Source organism: Salvia miltiorrhiza, chromosome 3 (assembly GCF_028751815.1).
Source record: "Salvia miltiorrhiza cultivar Shanhuang (shh) chromosome 3, IMPLAD_Smil_shh, whole genome shotgun sequence".
Lineage (NCBI taxonomy): Eukaryota > Viridiplantae > Streptophyta > Magnoliopsida > Lamiales > Lamiaceae > Salvia > Salvia miltiorrhiza.
In genome coordinates this window covers 40,235,786-40,255,524 of record NC_080389.1, presented here as the reverse complement: position 1 = coordinate 40,255,524, position 19,739 = coordinate 40,235,786, and the positions used below count along the sequence as shown (strand labels likewise).

General features: G+C 37.7%; 2 non-coding genes across 2 annotated transcripts; both read right to left on the bottom strand.

Moving 5' to 3' along the window:
* Positions 1-1,502: 1,502 nt before the first annotated feature.
* LOC131019257 (5S ribosomal RNA) lies at positions 1,503-1,621 on the bottom strand. The gene has a single exon (XR_009100177.1). It is a non-coding gene; the product is annotated as a 5S ribosomal RNA (ribosomal RNA).
* A 413-nt stretch (positions 1,622-2,034) lies between these two features.
* LOC131019268 (5S ribosomal RNA) lies at positions 2,035-2,153 on the bottom strand. The gene has a single exon (XR_009100188.1). It is a non-coding gene; the product is annotated as a 5S ribosomal RNA (ribosomal RNA).
* Between the last annotated feature and the right edge of the window lie 17,586 nt (positions 2,154-19,739).

Here is a 19,739-nt window from a genome sequence, read left to right as displayed (position 1 = left end):
ATGAATAGCTCCAACTCCTCAGAGTCTAAAGCGGACTCAGACAACATGACATTAAGGTCATGAATCTGGGCCTGAGGAGCAGTTCTGATGTAGGTGTAGAAGAGGAGGTTCACCACATCATTGTACTGTTCTGGATGTGTGTCAGGGTTGAGGTTGGGGATGTATGTGTGGAGGAAGTGCTGGGCACGTTTTAGGAGAGAGTTCCTAATTTTCTCAGGGTGAGGTGCGCTAGACCCTGAAGTGGATGGCATGAAAGGGTCTGAAGTTGAAACATTTGTGAGAAATGCTTCAATGAGGATTTGATGAATTCTGCGTCTAGGTGGCAGATTAGGATTTTGAGGTGAGAGAGGAGTGTGAGCATATTGCTGTAGAGTTCGAGGAGAATGAGGAGAAGGAGAGTGATCTGGTGAAAGATGAGGGGTCTGAGGAGGATGATGAATGGAAATATTTTGCGTTGGTGAAAGATGATGGGTGTGAGGGGATGGAATCTGCTGAGTCTTAGGAGATTAAAGCAAATGATGAGGTTGCTCAACAGATTGGTTAGTTGTATCCTCAGATTCAAGTCCCGAAGGCACTTAAATTGAAGGAGGTGCATTTTAGTAGGAGCTACTGAAGCAGTGGCCGTCGTGAGGACGGGCACTGTAGATTTGCTGGAGCCACATTTGGATCTAGAGGTGCGTGCTCGGCGTGTGGCACCAGCGGACAACGATGGAACTTCAGTCGCCGCTAATGTTGAAAGTGGTGCATTAGTTGAACAAGAGAAGCTTTCGACCCGCTTGAAGAGGTGATTTTTGTCAGTGATAGGCAGGGTATCCTTCTAGTAGCAGGTCCTTCCCTTTGTACCTGCAAGGATGATAGAGGATACTCGGTTCCCCTACCTTAGAAGATGTTGAGAGCAGGGTTGGCTCTTCTCCTCAGCAAGAACCCGAAGGTAAGCACCTTCCCAGTTGAAATTGCTATCTTGCATGAGGGCGGCCAGAACAACCTTCTGAGGTCGTGACAGTTGATCTGGCGAGCCAACTGTCCCGAACCAGCAGCCCTTGATGATTTTGGCCAAGGCTTTGTAACCAGGATGGAAAGTATTCAACTTGAGGGTCCCATCCACCTTGAAAATTTCTTGCCCCTTGACCTTGGTCTTGTTCTTGATGGCTGTCAGGAGGATGTCGTTGGCGATGTCATCGGTACTGTTGGGGAGAGAACCTTCGGCGAGAAGGCCAAACAGTTCTCTTACAGCCGCAGAGACATTGATGGTGACTGTCTCAGAGAAAGAGAAATCGGCGGTAGGAAAAATGGTGACTCGAGCGAGGTAGTCACCGGAGGCTTCTTCAAGAGCCAAGGTGTCATAGAACTCCTTGATGATCAGATGACCAAGGAATAGAGGAGGCGAGGAGACCATGAAGTTGATCTTTCCATGCCTTACCAGGAATCCTTCCGCCGTGGTGTAATCTTCTTGGTTGTGGAATCCTTCTAACCACACAGAGAGTTCGTAACATACAGTCTTCGAACTGCAACACGAGGACTTCCCTGGGGGTCACCCATCCTAGTACTACTCTAGCCCAAGCACGCGTAACTTCGGAGTTCTGATGGGATCCGGTGCATTAGTGTTGGTATGATCGCACCCATTAGTAACACCGCACTTTATTCTCTTATAGCTGTTGCGATGAGGCGTAAGTGCGTGATTCCAAGCATCGAACGCTCATAAGTTTTTCATCCTGACGGAACCCACGACATACGCACGGGAAGCTCCCGTCGAGCCCCCACACGCCGTGGTGCAGTTGGCGTAGCCTAAGAGTGCGGTTTGCGGCAAAAACTCAAGGCGTTGCGAGCATTCTCGAGCCATTTTTCGTGCTTGTGCTGTTCTTCTGTACGGCACGGGCACATGGGCCCCACATAGGAATCCATGCAACACGTGTAGTGGAGCGATCCGAATGTCGTTCGATTAGTAAAAGTTCGGCGCCTTCGCGACGAAGCTAAAAAAAAAACTAACTGGCGAGAAGAAATTAGAAAATAAATGGACCACGGGGCGGCAAAAAAGGGGAGCAACACGAGGACTTCCCATGGGGTCACCCATCCTAGTACCACTCTCGTCCAAACACGCTTAACTTCGGAGTTCTAATTGGATCCGGTGCATTAGTGCCGGTATGATCGCACTTATTAGTAACACCACGCTTTATTCTCTTATAGCTGTTGCGGTGAGGTGTAAGTGCGTGATTCCAAGCATCGAACGCTCGTAAGTTTTTCATCCCGACGGAACCCACAGCAATAGCTTTTGCAGTGAGGCGTTAGTGCGTGATTCCAAGCATCGAACGCTCGTAAGTTTTTCATATGTCAGAAAACTCTCTGTGTGAGAAAACTTCATGCAGTTCGAACTCTCCAAGAGTTTGTAAGTTTTATATAGTAAGTGAGAAAACTTCTGATCAAATGGAAACCAAAGAGGTGATAGTGGGTTTGTGATTTGACAGGGACAGTTCGATATTAGCGCCTTAAGTGAATTGGATAAAATTTCACGTCCGCATTTAATGTCCGACTGACGTATCCCTAAAAAGTAGCAAAAAATAATGATGTGCCTACGTCAGATGAATAAAGCTTAGAGGGAAAGAAAACTGAAGTTTTTTCGGGCTGAAGTCATGCACTATAGATAAGGCGGGAGCAATAAATACTCATTTGAATTTGAAAATATGCTATTTAATAAAGAAAAATGTTTTCCGAAAAAGGATATTTCTTCAGTTATTCCCAACAATATCAGTTGAAATTGAAAAGTATGCTATTTTGAAATGTAAGCGCATAAGGTTATTTAATGAAATTCAAGACATGACTTATGAAATCAGTAGAACATACAAAGGTCAACATTGAATATCATACTGAAATGTGAAATACTGAAGACTAAAGTAAAATTCTTAAGGAGAGAAACACTTACTGGTCGACTTGTCATTGTAGTCAGTCGATACCATATATTCAGTTTAACTGATGAGATTTGTTTCCCCCATGATCAGTGCCATCGATCTGTAGTAAAGTCTTATCTTCAATTGACACTGCTTCAGTATTCGAACTTAAGTTGAAATACCACGAACCTTCAGTTTCTATTCATCATCTTCAGTAAAATCCACGATTCTTCATCAGCTTCATTCTTCTGGGTTTAGGAGGCCCAATCTTCCACAATGATCGTTGAATCTATCTTCAGGAAGAGTCTTTGTCAAGATATCCGCTCGTTGAATGGTTATATGAATCTTTTCGATGACAACGTCCTTCTTTTCAACGTGATCTCGAATGAAGTGATGTCGTACTGCAACATGTTTGCATCTTGCGTGATGTACCGAATTTTGAGCAATTGCAATAGCACTGGAGCTATAACAATAGATTGGTACTTCGGATTCTTCAATCCCATACTCCTTCAGTTGTTGCATAAGCCATAATAGTTGAGAACAACAGCTTCCAGCAGCAACATATTTAGCTTCAGTTGTCGATGTGATGACTGAGGTCTGCTTCTTTGAAAACCACGATATCAGTTTATTTCTCAAAAACTGACAAGTGCCGGAAGTTGATTTGCGATCAATTTTGCATCCTACAAAGTCTGAATCTGAATATCCAGAGAGCTTCAGGTTGTCATCGGTTGGATACCACAATCCAATGTCCGGTGTGCCTTTTAGATATCATAGGATTCTCTTAGCTGCATCCATGTGAGCTTTCTTTGGATCTGATAGATATCTTGCACAAACTCCAACGACAAATGCTATATCTGGACGCTTGCAGTTAGATATAATAGAGATCCAATGAGTTCTGTATACTTCGTTGGTGATACTGATTTCTCTTCAGTTCCTAGATCCACTTTCTAGATTATATTCATGGGAATCTTAACAGTCTTCATGTGTTGAACTCCGAACTTGTTAATCAGTTACTTCGTATATTTTGATTGATTGATCAGTATCCTTTCTACAGTTTGCTTGACTTGTAATACTAAGAAAAAGTTCATCTCTCACATCATGGACATCTGAAATTTATTCGTCATGATATCAACAAACTTTTTGCATAATCTTTCGGACCTTGAGCCGAAGATTATATTAGCTACATAGATTTGAACAAGTAGGAGCTTTTCTCCTTCCTTCAGTGTAAATAGAGTTCTATCCACTGATCCTTTCTTGAATCCTTGTTCAAATAGATATTCTGACAAGGTGTCATACCACGCTCTAGGGGCCTGCTTCAGTCTATAGAGGGCTTTCTTTAGTTTGTATACTTTTTCGAGTCTAGCGACTTCAAATCCGGGAGGCTGTTCCACATATACTTCACCAGTCAGTATTTTGAATTGCACACTTCACATCCATTTGATGTACTTTGAATTTCATGTGTGCGACATAAGCTAGAAACAATCTGACAGCTTCTACTCTTGCAATTGGAGCAAAAATTTCATCATAGTCGATTCCTTCTTCTTGGCTATATCCCTTAGCAACGAGCCTTGCTTTATTTCTGATTATATTTTCTTTCTCATCCTTCTTGTTCTTGAATATCCATTTCAGTCCAATGACTTTTGCATTATCTGGCCGATCAACCAGTTCCCATACTGAATTCATGTTCAATTCATTGGGTTCCTCTTGCATTGCAACGGTCCATTGAGTACATCTCAATGCTTCTTCAACACTTACTAGTTCAGTTTATGAAAGAAAACAACTGAACTCTGCTATTTCATTGATTGCATTCTGATTGATGTTGTAGACGAGATTGCATCTAGAACTTTAATTCTTCACATGGTCGGTTGGTTCGCCAATAATATCTTCTAATGAGTGATCTTCGAACCATCACTTGTTTCTCCTGGTTTTTTCTTGTGAAGGCATTGGATCATCGGAAACAAGTGGCGAAGGAGGTCTAACAGTCGTGGACTGAAGTTCAGTGTGATCTTCAATTTCAGTTGGAACAAGGGAGCACTAAACTGTTGGCGTTTTGGGCTCTGTTTGTATCTCGGATTCAGCTTCTTTTGGTTCTTCAGTTGGTGGAGTTCTCCCTTGATCGTTGCCTTCAGTCGGAACTGTAGCTGGACCATCAGTGGTTGGACTGATCTTCTGATACTGAAGTTCTTCAGTATTTTCTTTATCAGTTGGACTCCACACCAGTATTTCTTTCCTTTCAGCGATGATTGTCCCATCAGTTTTGGAACCTTCACCGATTTCCTGTTGTCTGTGATCATCAAGTGACTCATCAAAAATAACATGTGGTGTTACTTCCACAATCAATTTCCGAGAATTAAGTACACGATAGACTTTGCTAGATTCCTCAATTCCAGAATATCCAATGAAAATTCCTTGGTCAGTCTTGCTATCGAAAGTACTTAGCTTCTCTTTGTCATTGTTATAGATGTAACACCTCGAACCAAATGCATGAAAGTAAGAAATAGACGGCTTCTTGTTATTCCATATTTCGTATGGAGTTTTTCCATGTCTTTTCTTCAGGAATGAACGATTTTGAGTGTAGCATGCAGTGTTAATTGCTTCTGCCCAGAACTTCAGTGGCAGCTTGGATTTTGCAAGCATAGTCTGTGTTGTTTTCTTGAGGGCTCTGTTGCGGTGCTCCACCACTCCGTTCTGTTGAGGAGTCCTCGGTGCAGAGGTTTGATGACTGATTCTTTTTTCTTCGCAAAATTCTTTAATAATTGAATTAAGGAATTTAGTCCCTCTGTCCGATCTTATGTCGATGATGTCGAATTACTTTTCAACGCTTAGTCTCTTCATCAGCTTTGGCAATTCCTTCAGTGTCTCATTTTTTCTATACAAGAAAATAACCCAAGTATATCGTGAGTAATCATCTACTGCTACTATGCCATATCTTCTACCGTTAAACTTTTGGGAGACACGAGATCTCAGTAATCAGTTTCTAGGCTAAGGATGTAGAAAGTATTTGCCTAGAAAAGCTAAGAGAATATATGTTAGTTACAACAATGGTGATTCTCTTCTTCGATTCAAACTTAGGATGCAGTGAAGTTAGCTTGACTCTGGAGTTCGACAGAGTTTCGGCTTTGTGCGTTGAATCGGTGAAAAATGAGATTGATCCTTGAGCTCTATTTATAGGCAGTGTCTGGAGAATAGATCCGTTGGAGGAGGTTCTTTTTTATTTTCTGCCGTTGTGTCTCAGATTTTAATCTGGCTCAGGTTCTCAGTCTTTTGTGTCCTTAAACTGAAAGATGTACCATCCTTGCTTTCATAGGAGATGGTGTTGCATAATAAAGCAGTACGAAATGGGAAACTCTGCAGTCTGAAGGACGATCCTGTATATCTTCGCATTAAACGCAGCTTGTACTAGCAATCAGCAGCTTACTTTCCACGTGGCTATGATTGAACTGAGCGAAACATCCTTAAACTGAAAAATCAGTCCGAAGCAGCAATCAATCCGAGGTTTCTTCTGATATTCTACTTTAGCATCAATCACTGCTTTATCCGACGTGGTGTAAATCAGTGTTTCCCTAACACTGGTACTTCAGTGATAGTCCTTCAGTTGAGTCAATAGTCTTGATTCAGCAGGTCTTCAGTCTTCTGATCTTCAGTCTTCAGTATTCATCCTTCCGATCTTCAGTCTTCATCCTTCCGATCTTCAGACTAACTAGGAAAATGAACTCTAGTACTTGAGTTCAGAGAAATTCTAGTCTAGAAAAGAAAATCTAAGGGTTTTGGGATCATCAAAACCAATGGTAGGATATTTTATTCATTTCCCAACAATTAGTTTCATCTTCAAAAGGACTATTAGACAACCATAAAAAACTTCAAAGTTTGACATATTTCCCAAATAAACAATTTCATTCAACTAGTAGTAGTTAATGTTGGATTTGTATACTGTAAGTAAGAACGTTTTATGCTTGTATACAATGATTCCCGTGTTCACTATTTTATGTTCACTATTTTATCTCCTATCTGATTGTGTTCATGATTGCATATGTATGTCCTTAATCTCTATATAAGTTGATTATATGGTGATTAACTAATCACAGAAGGTCATATAATTAGAATAAACTTAAGAGATATAAATAGATCACAGTTAAGATAACTCTAGGACGAGTCGTTGGTCTAGGCTGCAGTATAGATGGAAATAGTTTGTCTTGACTATTTGTCTATACTGGTACGTCATAACGTATTGATAGGATCAATGTATTCTTCTATCTGACATAAGTGAAGAATTAAGATCTCGGTGACTTAATAAAATCATAATAGTAATAAGATTTCAGATATATATGTTGATTCGTGTATCACTTTGATTTACTATGGGTGAGAGTTATATATTAACTTGAGTACTCTGTATCTTGGGTGATAGCGGTTAATATATGATATTTGGTTATCTGTATTATTACCCGTATCCGGTATAGGATAATGACATCCCCTTAAGGAGCTCAATAAGGTTTATTGCGTTAAACCCTGCAGGCTGATTAAGTTCAGGCGCAATAATAAGGTTTGAGTGGTACTGCTTAAGGATTACAAAGAGATTAATTAATATAAGCTGTCAGAGCTTTAATCAAACATTCGAAAAAAATAAAATTAATCAAGGAAAACCATGGTAAACTATCAAGTTTGTGTTTTACCCGAGTTACTCTAACTGAACAGCTATCCTTCTTGTGGCTCTTTGGCAAATGTTGTAGTGTTGAGTCTGTCTTTTCCTTGATAATTTGTGCTTGCTTCTTAGCTCATTAGGTGCTCTAATCCTAGGGCTGAGCAAAATAACAGAAATCGAATAATCGAACCGTTTCAGATCGAAATATCAAAATATGGTTCGACTTTTTCGATTTTTCAATTTGGTTCAGTTTGATTTTTCAAAAGAATTCGATTTTTCGATTCGATTCGATTTGGTTCTGTATTAAACCGAATAAAATGGAAAATCGAATTATATTTATTAATAATATATAAATATAAAGACATATTAATATATAATTTTTAGGTTAAGATATGTATATATATATATATATAAATATATATAATTTTGATAGGAGTATTATTTTTTCTTATTTTTCATTTTTTTTCTTCGATTTCTCGGTTTTTTTCGGTTTGGTTCAGCTTTTACTCTAAAAATTTTGATTTTTTTATTCGATTTATTTGGTTAATTCGGTTTGGTTTCATTTTTTTTTCGAAAACCAAATATAAATTTGGTTTGGTTTTCGCAAAAGTCGAATGAAAAATCGAGTGCACACCTCTATCTAATCATATACCTCGATCTTCCAATCTTCTTTTCTTCAGGTGGTTGCTCAATTGCATATGGGGCTTTTATCTTCCACAAATTAACCCTGGGGACAGGTTGCATAGAGTGCTCATATGACTTTAAGTATGTAGTTTTATGGTATCTTTTTTACATCACAAACAAAGGTAGGGCTGTAAACAAGCTGAGCCTAGGGATGGCAATCGGGTACAACGGGCACGAATAGTGGCTATCCATACTCATACCCACGAACTAAATGGATAGTGAATTTTAACTACGAAACTATCCATGGATATCAAATGCTACTCAAACCCGCCACACGCGGATACGCGCTACCCGTCGGATACCCGCCACCCACTATCCATCGGATACCCGCGAAATAGAATTTAAATATAAATAAATAACAAATTTAATACAGAAAAAAAAATCACCACAAATCACATAGTTCAAATCCACATATTTCTTCCATGTTCAAATCCACAAATGACAAAGTTTGAATCCAAAGTTAATATTCAAATTCATGGATATTTCGTGGGTATTTCATGGGTAAACGGGTTTCGCGGGTATGGATAGTAAGCATCCAAACTCATACCCGTGAACTAAATGGATACTGAATTGTAACCACGAAGCTATCCGTGGATATCAAATGCCCCTCAAACCCGCACCTATTAGGGTCGGATACTCGCGGATATCCGTTACCCATAAGTAAATTGCCATCCCTAGCTGAGTCGGGTCGAATATTAGTGGGCTCGAGCTCGGCATTTTTTAAATATTTAGGTGTTCGAGCTCAGCTCGAGCTCGATTTAAACTTTTATCTTGTTGTTTGAGCTCGACTCGCCACTCACTTACCAAGCTCGAGCTCAGTTCGAGCTCAACTCGTGTGATACTCGATAATGTAGAATTGGAGCTTGAGCTCGAGCTTGTCTCGTTTAAGGCTTGTGTACAAATTCGATTGAAGGCTCATGAATAGGCTCGCAAACATGTTCGTGAACTATCGAATCCGAACATGTTTGCGAGCTTAACGAGTTAAATGCTGTAAGGCTCGAGCTCGGCTTGACAAAATTATCGAGCTTGAAATTAGGCCCGAGCTCGACTTGTTTTCTATCGAATTGAGCTCTGAACAAGTTTTTTTCGAGCCGAATCTCGAATAGCTTACGAATAGCTTTGTTCATTTACAGCCCTAGACAGAGGGTCCATATTTGAATAAAAAAAACAACAATAGCATGGTGACGAACGTGTTTTTCGTGCTCTTTTGAGTACACTTTTAGGTCCAGATCGAGTCATTTTTGTGTCTTTGTGTGTGTATGTTTGTGTTTGGAAGGACACATTGTAGGGCACATAGGTGTGCATGCACGTACAGGGCAGAACATGCTCCATTCTGCAAGAGAGGCATGTACCCGAGTTAATACGAGGACAAAGCATGCGCTATGCCCATATCGAGTACCATGCAGGATCGAGTCGTGTTCAGGGCAAGGTGCCCATGAGACATTGACATGATCAGAGAATGAGGGAACAAAGGCAAATAAGAGAAAGCCAAGAGAGAAGATTGCAGCAGGCGTATAAGGGCGAAGCGCGACACCCTCTGACGCGGATCTAGAAAATGAAGGAGATCCACTTACCTTCTATGGGCGATTCTTGCCAGACCAGAGAGGATCTGCAGATACTAGGGTTTGACGCATAAGGAAAGCTTCTTTTGCGCAACCTTAGCCCAGCCATCGCCGAGTTTTGGGCCAAAGCCCTAGCCCATTGCCTTCTCTATAAATATAGAGGGCTTGCCTATAAATGTCATACAAGCCACATTTCTTTGCATATCCCTGCTACTTCATTCTAAAAAAATAAAAAGAAGCAGCCATGGTGAAAAATTTGTCCATCGAGCAATAAAATTAGATTGTCCAATTTATTCTTCGTGAATGCGTCAATGGAAAGCCACCGAGAGGTAAACTAAAGAAGGCGCAACTGAAGTTCTCCGTCTCACGTCACACGGTGTCAAGGTTGTGGGGGGCTGCAAAGAAACAAGAAGAAATTGGAGAAGTTATACATCTAATAAGTGCAAAGAAATTTAGAAAGAAAAAACCGCAAGTGTATCTAGATGTCACGTTACTTTGTAGTCTAAAATACACTAAAAAAGTACAATACAACAACTTGCTGCTGGTTTAGGACAAAACAAAAGCACGGTAGGAAGATGGGTGAATGCAGGGCTGATCAAAGCTCATACATTAGCTATTAAGCCTGATTTAACAACGCCTAATAAGTTGTTACACTTGAGATTCAGTTTAGAAGCACTGGAATTAGACCGAATACTAAACAAAATCAAATTTCATAATATGCACAACACCGTGCATATTGATGAAAAGTGGTTCTATATCACTAAGGGGTCACATAGGTTTTATCTAGCCCTAGGGGAGGTTGAGCCACATAGGACATGTAACAGCAAGAAATTTATTTCAAAAATCATATTTATGTGCGCTGTTTGTAGACCCCTATTTGTAAAAAATGGAGAAGTGTTGTTTGATGGCAAGATTGGAATTTTTCCTTTCATTGACAAAGTGCTAGCCAAGAGGAACATCAAGATAGAAGTGCAGGCACTCTAGAGACCAACGCTATCGACTCTATAACAAAGAAGGTGATTAAAGAATATTTACTCAACAAGGTATGCAACGTGTCACTAATATGTATGCAATGTATGTCAACAAAGGCTGTACTAATAGCATTTAATAGCTCATCCAAATGTAATTATGCAACATGTATACAATAAATGGTCACTACCAACTGCATTTAATTAAATACAAGGCAGCCACCTCATTGCATACAAAAACTGAAATAAATGCATAATACCAATTGCATTTCATGGTAAGGCATACTATAAACATGAATTTCTTGCCTCTTTAATTGCAGATAATACCTGCTATTAAAGAGAATTGGCATGTTGGAGCTAGCAAGCAAATTTTCATACAACATGATAACGCACAACCACATATCAAAGACTTAAATCCAGAGTTTAGGGCTACATCAAGCAGTGATGGCTTCAACGTCACTTTGGTGCAACAACCACCAAATTCTCCGAATTGCAATGTCAATGACTTAGGATGGTTTAGAGTCATCCAATCACTACAAGTTTAGACAGCATGCAATACAATGGATGAACTACTAAAAATTGTTGTTGAATCATTTGAAAACCTATCACGCATAACACTTAAAAACGTGTTTCTTAGTCTACAGGGGTGCATGATGGAAATAATGAAGTTCAAGGGGGAAAACTCCTACAAAATTCCCCATATGGGGAAGGGCATTGATAAGGAGTGATAATCTCCCATTTAACTTAGAAGTGTCTATGGAGTTAGCACAACAATGTATCCAGTTTTTGAAGGATGTGAGCAGCCTAGAAGGGGTGATGGAGATAGTCAATGACTTAGGGTTGGAGACTATAGATGCACAGTAGATGCATATTAGATGATGGCAGTTTTTGTAAACTTTTTGTAAAGCTTTTGAACACATATCTACCATGTGTTTAATTCAAAGTAGATGGCCGATCAAGAGCATCCAAACAACCAATATAGCACCAATACTACAAGTTCAGACCATATTCTCATTATCAACATAGCATCAACAAAATCAGACAATATATGCAATTCAAACAGCCCATCAAGAGCATCCAAACAACCAATTCAGATTTTTAGTACTATTATAAACCCTAAGGTATCAAGAAGATCAAAATAGCCAACATTCATGGTCTTAGAGAGCATCTCATCATCGACCTTAGAAATAGGAAAGATCTCATCGTAGATTCACCGTAGGGTCAGATTCAGCGATTATATCGTCATAACCCGCTCGCCAAAAGCCATACTTCTCGTTCAGAGCCTTTATGTGTTCCTTCGCCTCAGCCATGGCCGCCGCCCACGCTTCTTCTGATGGCTCCCATAGAAATGGTGGGATAGACTGAATCTCTGACTCCGAACACGAGTCATGTACCTTATCTTGTGATGGCTCCCATCGTTAGTACTCGATATCAAGGTAAGACAGGTATGCTTCATCATCAGAGATGTCGTCGGCCATAAAAGGTTGTAGGCCACCTCAGATCCAGTACGGATCTGTACTCGTTGTAGGAAGAAGAGGGTGGCGATGTGCGTATTTCACGGCCGAGGGCCTTCGGCGGGGGGAATCCCCTGAAATCCAAAGCACGGTTTAGGGTTTTTGGATATATGGCCTCCACTGCCGCTCAATTTCATTATCACGGCGGGTTTGAACTGTGGGAATAGGTAGAGGTCCGGGTCTACCCACGAGGAGATCGCAAGCGTCGGAGACAAGGAAAAAAAGGGCGGTGATGGTGGGGTAGGGTTTTCAGCCATGCTGGGAAAAGAAAATCCAACATATCTTAGATGAGGCGGTGAAAAAGAGGAAAGAGGAGATGAGGTGGTGGAAAAGAGAGAGCGATGAGATGAGGCAGGGGAAGAGAGAGAGCATATTAGGGTTTCGACCGATAATTCTAGAGTTAGGTAGAAATGACATGATTTTGGTGGACTTGGGCCATTTTTTTCAAATGGATTAAATGTCGAATTAACTTAAATTTGATGGAAAATTAGCATTTGCACCCCGTGCAATGCACGAAAAATATTTGTATATTTCTATATTTATATAAAATTGATACTAACTCAATTACTATATTTATAAAAATATAATAAAAGAATAATTTTAACTGAATATATTTGAGTTGAATATTGAAAAAGTAAAAAAACAAAGAAGAATTCAGCAAAAAAAGTTTTTTAAAAAATTAAAATAAAAAGAATTGAAAAATAGATTTATTCAAAAAAAGATAAGAGATGAGAGATAATTTTTTAAAGTTTAAATAAATATAACTTTATATTTACCTAAAATATATCAAATTATAGTTCTTATCATGATTTTTAATTTAATATGTATTAAGTCGATTTTCACAATTTTAGAAAGAAATAAAACAAAAAAATAAGAAGATAAAGAAAAAGGAAATAAAAAGGAAAAATATCATTTATAAATAAACCTTCAATTTTATTATAAGTATCGCAGACAGGAGTTTGCACCGTTTGGTGTCCCCTTGGAGACTGAAATCGTGACTTTTTAATATAGTATAGATTACCATGAATCAGAACGTGCGTAATTATTAAACATTAATTAATAATTTGGTACTTGAGATACATATATTAGTATGCCAAACAGTTTTATGTTTTAGGTGTGCTGAGTTGGGTTTAAATCTCAACATAAGAAAAATATAATTTGATACTTGAGACACATATATTAGTACATCCACGGAGTGTTATTGAGACTTTTTTCACTATATTTTGAGAGCTTACATTTTACATGATGAAGAGATATGATAAGAGAGTCCTCTAATTAGTCCCCAAAGGTCCTACTTATAAGCATAAGAATTAACCTAAAGTACTTGAGCTTATTTGACCTAAAGCCCATTAATTTAAGTAGTTGAACCTAAATTCCTATTACATTCAAAGGTATTTGCGTAAATTCAGCTCTGAGTACGGGGGTATTTCTGTCTTCTGTACTTTTGGGCATCCTCCACGTCTGCCGACAATGTGATAGTCTGGGGTTGCGGCTCCTACAAAAAGTTGAAGGGACCACCTACAAATCAGTTACAACAACCACTCTTAGGTGCACTCTTTTACAGCTATAAAAATGATATTTTGTCCCTTTCTTCAGATCTGATAGTTATCGAAATTGTATCTTTCTCCATTTCTCATCTGAAGATAGAATACTCTCTCTCTTCTCTGGGTTTTCAGATCTAACAACACGACTTTTAAACCTGCGACGATATCAAAATAATACACACATAACAATCTAATTATAGTCACATATTATTTATATTCGGGCCGTCGGTGGGCTTGAGGTATCTCGTTTGGGCATTTCTTTATAAAGGCAGGGAATTCCGAATTTCATCCTCATCAAGGTGACTCTCATGTTTTAAAATGGGTTAGTGGGATGCTAAAAATGGGACAACTGTTTTTTTTTAATGAGTTTAAATAGTTTTAAAACATTTTTTCATGTAATTTAAAACTTTGAATGTAAGCGTATGAGATTTTAGATAATGTGACTAGTGCTTTCAAAATAGTGCCAATTGTAAATCTGAAAAACTGATGTTTCATATATACATAGATAGATTAAGGGCAGCTTAATTAAGTTAATTATAGAGTTAATAGCCCTTATTATTTTTATTTAAGGAAATGTAGAACTTATGTTGAGACGGTTCAGAAAAGAATACGTAGCACTTATGTTGGGACGAAGAAAGTATTAAATTAGAGGATCTATCTATTATATAATAGATTACATATTGAAGAGCCCACAACCATTATCAATCCTACGTGGCACTCTCACGAATCAAGATTTTCACCGCTCTCGATTCTTTTCTTTCTACATTCAACTTCAACAATTTTTTCCTCTCCCCTCATCTCCTTCAATCACCGAAACAATAGCCACGCAATTCGTCAATCACCGAAAGAATCACTCACGCATCTTTAATTCAGCATTAATTATCCAAGCTTTTGAAGCTCATAAATTTTCCTCGCCTTGTCCATCTACAGATTCACACATCAATCTGTATTCTAATTCCAATGTCAGCAGATCTACGAAGCCCAGGGATTTTCTCGCCCTTGATCTCATCATTCAAATTCGTCGATTAGAAATAATCTCTCTCGCCCTGTCCATCTACAGATTCACGAATCAATTTGTGATGAAGAAGTTTTGACTGCCGACGCCGGCGATTTCTCCATGTACTTAATTTTCTCCATGTTGTTAATTTCCTAGGTACTTGACAGGGGCGGTTCTGGGCCCTGCGCGGGGTGGTCGACAGCACAGGGCCCCGGAAAAATAGGGGCCCAAAATATATATATTGTATATATATTTATTAAAACCCCTCAAATAGATATATTTGCAAACATAGTGCAATGGATAAGTGTGCTCTGCCTCAGTTTATTTCCACAGGATCGATTCCTCCTAGCAACAGATGCTGCTAAATTTTTTGTTAAAATTCCAGCGCCTTTTTTATCTAGGCTTAGAGCCCATATTGTGTTAGTTTTATAAAATCTATATCTATGATTAGGGATGTCAATCGAGCCAGCCCACCGGGTTTTCGGGCTAGCCCTATCGGGTTCCGGGTTAGTCGGGTGCGGGCTAATCGGGTTGGAGATTTTTTCGGGTTGTAAATCTTCAACCCTAACCCTAAACTTTCGGGTTTCGGGCTAGCCCATCGGGCTAATCAGGTTAAAGGCGTAAAAATAAAATTATCATTTGTATTTTATTATTCCTAATGATCTAATGTATAATGTATAAAATATACATAAATATTAAAGATATAAATTATATAGCAAAGCATGAAATGCAAAAATATAAGATATTCAAGATTACATAAACAAAATTATATTAAAATGAGATAGTAAAATTTAACATGTATCAATGCACTAGAATCAATCTGGATTATTACTGAATAATTAGTGGATTTGCTCATTGACAAAAAAAAAATTGGTATCACTTTAAAATGAGATACTAATAATTAATTTCTAACTAATGAGATACTAATAATCAATTTCTACAAAAAAATCCATAATTAATTTCACTTTTTTTAATGAGATTGCACACACACACACACACATATATTCTAACTAATTAATTTCATTTTTTTTAATGAGGCTACATATATATATTTAAGCAAATATCATAGATCTAAACATAGCCGAAGTTGTAACTGGATGCATCAGTCACAATTCCGTCAGCCCACCGGGCCAGCCCATCTGGTTTTCGGGCTAGCCCTATCGGGTTCCGAGTTAGTCGGGTGCGGGCTAATCGGGCTGGAGGTTTTTTCGGGTTGCGATTTTTCAACCCTAACCCTCTAATTTTGTCGGGTTATTCGGGTCGGCCCACGGGTTTCGGGCTGCATTGACATCCCTATCTATGATTCTATAATATACTGTATTAAAATTAATACAGAGGCCCAGCGATTATTTTATAATATCTATGTAATCTATAATATACTGTATTATATTGTATTTGAGAATTAATATATTTGACTCTTTTTTATTCTTATTTTTATGTATATATTTGATTTAAATTGTGAAAAGATATATTTATTTAAAGATTACTTTTTTTTATTGTGGATTCTTCTTTTTTTTTTATTTTTTTAATTTTTCAATATTTAGCTTAAATATATTCAGCTATTTTTTTTTTTACTATAGTTACAAATATGATAATTGAATTGGTACCGATTTTATATAAATATAAAAATATAAAAACATTTCTTGTACATTTGCGGAGGTTTATATATAAGCAGCAGAAATAGCTCTGATTCGGCCCAAATGACATAGTTTATATTTATTAAGTAATTTAACAAAAACATATAGTATTATATAGTTAAATATTTTTATGATATAATTTTCTCAATTATAAATAAAGGGCCCAAATTTAAGAATTCGCATGGGGCCCACATATTCTTAGCCCCGCCCCTGGTACTTGATCTCATCATTCAAATTCGTCGATTAGAAACAATCTACCTAAGTACTTGATTTTTTCCATGTTGTTGATTTCCTCTCCGATTTCCCCTTAAGCCAAATAAGTTTGAATGCCGACGCTGGCGAGAGAAAAATAGTCAGTCGCCGACATTTCCAGTTTCAAGTTAGTTTTTGCAGGTTGCGATGGAGTTATCCACAAACGAGCGAGCAACCAAACTGGTGAAGGAAAATTCAGTGTCCATTAGCTCATCACGGGGTGTGAATGGATCTACGAAGAATGTTAATGGTGGAGTGTTGGTCAAGAGAGATCCTACTCCGAGAACACCAAAGGCCAACGAGCTCCCACCTATTGAAGGGCTGAAAGTTTTGCCTTCGGACGAAGGCTTCGGTTGGGCCAATTAGAACTGCAACTCAGTTCAGAGAAGTATATAGATGTGTGGTCTTTTGTTCTCCCCCTTCGTACACGTGTTTTCTTGGACAATACCAAGTGGACATACATCGGAGGCTTCTCCGAGGATAAGCAAGTGTTGGTTGGTTAACATATAACAATAGCATTATCACTTTGTGCAAGCATTTCATGATGCCTAATTTTCAGGTAGAGAGGAGACGGAAACCTGCCTCGTGGTTAAGGGAATGTGTGTTGCAGCCAGGGGCGGATCCAGGAATTTTGTTGGGGGGCGCCCCCGGAAAAAATTTTTGGGATATAATATATAGTAATTAATAAATAATTGTTTTTTTGTCATTAGATCAACAACAATAATAAAAACCTACAATAGTTTCATTCATTACCATGTCTATTACATTACAAATAATCTATGAATAGACACTTGGCGAACCCGAGCTAGTAATTGTGGAAATAATAAATAATCACCTGGCCCAAAGTTGATCAATGTTGAATTGGGAGAAATTATTTCTCGGATCAAGACACGCCATGCATCTAAGCAAATTAGTGCTAGCTTCGAAAAACCGAGTGTTTAGCTCTTGTATTGTTAGATCAACAACCTAAAATATTAATAGAGTATTTAGTTTATTATTAGTGCTAGCTTTCAGTCTGTCCCGTTTGTATTTCTTAACAGAGTATTAGTTTATTATTATTTTTAATTTCTATATTTAAAAAAAAAAATTCAAAATTTGGGGGGGGGCTCTAGCCCCCCCTAGCCCCCCCTGGATCCGCCACTGGTTGCAGCTTGGTCCCATTTTCATCAAGCTCGGTCAGTTATTCTCAACGAGATATGATCTGTTTCCAAAAGAATTTGTCGATGAGCTTGCAAAGCTGCAGGTACGTACCTTTTGGGCATGGAATCTTGTATCTCGAATTTATTTAGCTTATGATTCAGGATAGAGTACCTGCATTTTCACCAAGCAAAGCAAAGGGCTTCATCGAAAAGGCATAGGGTGCTCTTTTTTATATGTTGTACAAGGAGTTTGAAGACCTCCCAATCGCAGCTGCTAGCCTTGGTCAGGTGTTTGCTTTGTGTTTTCCTCTCTTCTCGTGCCAATATATATTGTACAAAGGAATTTGAAGCCATAGTCTCTTTCAGGAACTTATGTATGATACATGTTATTGAAGAGACTCATTTATACATCTAGGGACACATGTAATAGATAGATTCTTAAATTATACTTATAATTTTAATTTTTAGGTATATATTAAATTTATAATTTATTCAAATCACTACCTTAATTCATGTGCTTACATGTTATTATACTCATGGTCATTTTATTTATCTTAAGTTATCATTATACATATTCTTAAATTATATGCTTTTATTTCTTATTTATATAATGAAAGAGTAATTTATTAGTAATTTTCGTTTCCTTTTTTTTTCTTCTAAAACTATGAACCAAATCAATAATTATTCTCCATGGTTGAACATAAAGTTGATCATAAAATAACTAAGAAAAATTGATGTAGAATTTAAAATCTGGTTAAAAACTTACAAAATATATTATCTCATCCTATATATGTTTTGCACCTTGGAATTAATTTGACTAATTAATTAATTAGTTGGCTAATAAATAATTATATTCTTTCATCAAAATAATTATGATCCCGGACAACGAGCTTTGGTCGGTGATGCGTTGGTCCCGGCTCTTTTACGAGCATACTCTTCAGAATGCCGTCTCGTTAGCTGCCTTGGTTTTTTTGACGAAGTTTTTGCTGGAGGTTTTGGTGGCCTTTCGGGGTGGCGGGTCTTTGAGTTTTTGTTACTTTTGTTGGTCTTTTTTCTGCTTTTTTGTTTCGTTTTTTGTTGGGCTTGTCTTGTTAGTTCTCTTTTCTGTGCGCTTTGGTTCTGGTGCTTTTCTTCTTGTTGACGTTTTTTGTCTTTTCTGCGTTTGTGAGCCAGGATTGTTTAGGGGTGATGGTAAGGCCGGAACCTCTGAAATAATCCTAACTCCGCTTATGAACGCGTGGTCTTCTAGACGAGCACTCTTTTTCCTGTTTAAGGTTTCCCGTGTTGGGTTTTACTTAAACAGGTTTTAATGAGGCTCGGCCCTTAGTCTGCTCTCTTGTGCTTTCAAGGGTTCTTCCTAGGTTTTCTCTTCTTTTCTGTTTTCTCTTTTTTCTTCCTTAATAAAATTTCAGTTTAATCTTCTAATATATTTGTTGATAGTAATATATCGGCTTCAATTTTTTAAAAATAAAATTGAATCCCATAGTAATTTTTTCATAAGACTTCATCAATTGGAATCTTACATCGATTTTTATATAACTTCATTTTAAATGATAAACTAAATTTATGATCAAAAGAACTAGTATAACAACATATACATTCTATTATATTAATTGATAGCATATTATTAATTAATTTTTTTAAATAATTAATTAATTAATTCTATGTTATGCTTTATTGTATGAATTTAAAAAGATCAAATAACTTAGTTTTGTTATTTCTTATAAAATAAAATCAATCAACTTCAATACGAATTATTACTAATTTTTTCAAAACTATAAATGTTATCTTTATAGCTCCAGAAGGGATGATTCTCAAAATTCACTTTTGGTCATTTCAAATTCCAGACAAGATAATATTAAAAAGACAAAGGTGATCTATCAAGCTCCATATGAGATGTACTCACAACTCAGTTTTGACT